Source organism: Calonectris borealis, unplaced genomic scaffold (genome assembly GCF_964195595.1).
Source record: "Calonectris borealis unplaced genomic scaffold, bCalBor7.hap1.2 HAP1_SCAFFOLD_166, whole genome shotgun sequence".
Taxonomy (NCBI): Eukaryota; Metazoa; Chordata; class Aves; order Procellariiformes; family Procellariidae; genus Calonectris; species Calonectris borealis.
The window spans coordinates 118,289-121,512 of record NW_027441552.1 but is presented as its reverse complement, the minus strand read 5'-3'; positions in this window follow the sequence as shown (position 1 = coordinate 121,512).

Sequence of the window (3,224 nt, the reverse complement as noted above, 5' to 3'; positions counted from 1 at the left end):
GATTAACAGACCCCCTAGTGTTGACTAACCAGGTGGCTTTTGCTAAATGTGTGTCCCAATGCTTGAATGTCCCACCACCCATTGCCCTCAGTGTTGTCTTTAGCAGCCCGTTGTATCGTTCGATTTTCCCGGAGGCTGGTGCGTGGTAGGGGATGTGATAGACCCACTCAATGCCGTGCTCTTTGGCCCAGGTGTCTATGAGGGTGTTTCGGAAGTGAGTCCCGTTGTCTGACTCAATTCTTTCTGGGGTGCCATGTCGCCATAGGACTTGCTTTCAAGGCTTTTCAAGGATGGTGTTCCGGGCAGTGGCATGGGGCACAGGGTATGTCTCCAGCCAGCCGGTGGTTGCTTCCACCATGGTGAGCACATAGCGCTTGCCGTGGCGGGTTTGTGGGAGTGTGATATAATCAATCTGCCAGGCCTCCCCATACTTGTATTTCAACCATCGTCCCCCATACCAAAGAGGCTTTACTCTCTTGGCTTGTTTGATTGCAGCGCACGTTTCACGTTCATGGATAACCTGTGCAATAGCGTCCATGGTTAAGTCCACCCCTCGATCACGAGCCCATCTGTATGTTGCATCTCTTCCTTGATGGCCTGAGGCATCATGGGCCCACCGAGCTATAAATAATTCACCCTTATGTTGCCAGTCCAGATCCACCTGGGCCAGTTCAATCTTAGCAGCCTGGTCCACCTGCTGGTTGTTTTGATGTTCTTCAGTGGCCCGACTCTTGGGCACGTGAGCATCTACATGACGTACTTTTACAGTCAGGTTCTCTACTCGGGCAGCAATATCTTGCCACAACGCAGCAGCCCAGATGGGTTTACCTCTGCGCTGCCAGTTGTTCTGCTTCCATTGCTGCAACCACCCCCACAGGGCATTTGCCACCATCCATGAGTCAGTAGAGAGATAAAGTACTGGCCATTTTTCTCGTTCAGCAATGTCCAAGGCCAGCTGGATGGCTTTTACCTCTGCAAACTGGCTCAATTCACCTTCTCCTTCAGCAGTTTCTGCAACTTGGCGTATAGGACTCCATACAGCAGCTTTCCACCTCCGATGCTTTCCCACAAGGCGACAGGACCCATCAGTGAACAGGGCATATTGCTTCTCGTTTTCTGGTAGTTTATTATACAGTGGGGCTTCTTCAGCACGTGTCACCTCCTCCTCTGGGGATATTCCAAAATCTTTGCCTTCTGGCCAGTTCGTGATCACCTCCAAGATTCCTGGGCGACTGGGGTTTCCTATTCGGGCCCGTTGTGTGATCAGCGCGACCCACTTACTCCACGTAGCATCGGTTGCATGATGTGTAGAGGGGACGCTCCCTTTGAACATCCAGCCCAGCACCGGCAGTCGGGGTGCCAGGAGGAGCTGTGCTTCAGTACCAACCACTTCCGAAGCAGCTCGAACCCCTTCATATGCTGCCAATATCTCCTTCTCAGTTGGAGTGTAGCGGGCCTCGGATCCTCTGTATCCCCGACTCCAGAACCCTACGGGTCGACCTCGAGTCTCCCCTGGTGCTTTCTGCCAGAGGCTCCAGGTAGGGCCATTCTCCCCGGCTGCGGTGTAGAGCACATTCTTCACATCTTGTCCTGCCCGGACTGGCCCAAGGGCTACTGCATGAACTATCTCCCGTTTAATTTGTTCAAAGGCTTGTGGTTGCTCAGGGCCCCATTTGAAATCGTTCTTCTTCCGAGTCACTTGATAGAGAGGGCTTACAATCAGGCTGTAATCTGGAATATGCATTCTCCAAAAGCCCACAACGCCTAAGAAAGCTTGTGTTTCCCTTTTGCTAGTCGGTGGGGACATGGCTGTTATTTTGTTGATCACATCCATTGGGATCTGACGACGTCCATCTTGCCATTTTATTCCTAAAAACTGGATCTCCTGTGCAGGTCCCTTGACCTTACTTTGTTTTATGGCAAAACCGGCCTTCAGAAGGATTTGAATTATTCTCTCCCCTTTCTCAAAAACTTCTTCTGCTGTGTTGCCCCACACGATGATGTCGTCAATGTATTGCAGGTGTTCTGGAGCCTCACCCTGTTCCAGTGCGGTGTGGATTAGTCCATGGCAAATGGTAGGGCTGTGTTTCCACCCCTGGGGCAGTCGGTTCCAGGTGTACTGGACGCCCCTCCAAGTGAAAGCAAACTGTGGCCTGCACTCTGCTGCCAAAGGGATGGAGAAGAACGCATTAGCGATGTCAATGGTGGCGTACCACTTGGCTGCCTTTGACTCCAGTTCGTATTGAAGTTCTAGCATGTCCGGCACGGCAGCACTCAGTGGCGGCGTGACTTCGTTCAGGCCACGGTAGTCTACTGTTAGTCTCCACTCTCCATTAGACTTTCGCACTGGCCATATGGGACTGTTGAAGGGTGAGCGAGTCTTGCTGATCACTCCTTGGCTCTCCAGTCAACGAATCAGCTCATGGATGGGGATCAGGGAGTCTCGGTTGGTGCGGTATTGCCGCCGGTGCACTGTTGTGGTAGCGATTGGTACCTGTTGTTCTTCAACCCTCAACAACCCCACAACAGAAGGGTCCTCCGAGAGACGAGGCAAGGTGGACAGCTGTTTAATTTCCTCCGTCTCCAGGGCAGCTATACCAAAAGCCCACCTTTGGTGGACCTTTTGGGTCCTTGAAATACCCTCTCCTGAGATAGTCTATGCCAAGGATGCACGGAGCCTCTGGGCCAGTCACAACGGGGTGCTTCTGCCACTCATTCCCGGTCAGGCTCACTTCGGCCTCCAACACAGTTAACTCTTGGGATCCCCCTGTCACTCCAGAAATACAGATGGGTTCTGCCCCTTTATAGCCTGATGGCATCAGGGTACACTGTGCACCGGTGTCTACGAGAGCCTTATACTCCTGTGGCTCTGATGTGCCAGGCCATCGAATCCACACAGTCCAGTAAACCCACTTGCCCCTTTCCTCCACCTGGCCGGAGGCAGGGCCCCTCTAGTCCTGGTCATAGTATCCGCTTCTCACTTCTTGCAAACGTGAGTCAAGAATTCCTTCATTACAATTTAAAGTAAGACCAGCCCTTCTACTCTGTCTGGGGAACTGTTCACTGGAAACTGGACCGTCGTGAGACAGGTTTTTCCTGAAAACTGGAGCAGCATTTTTCCTGGGAGAACCCCCTTGTGTGATTGTTTTTCCTTGCAACTCACGTACACGTGCCTCTAGGGTCAAGGTAGGTTTTCCATCCCACTGCCTCATGTCCTCTCCGTG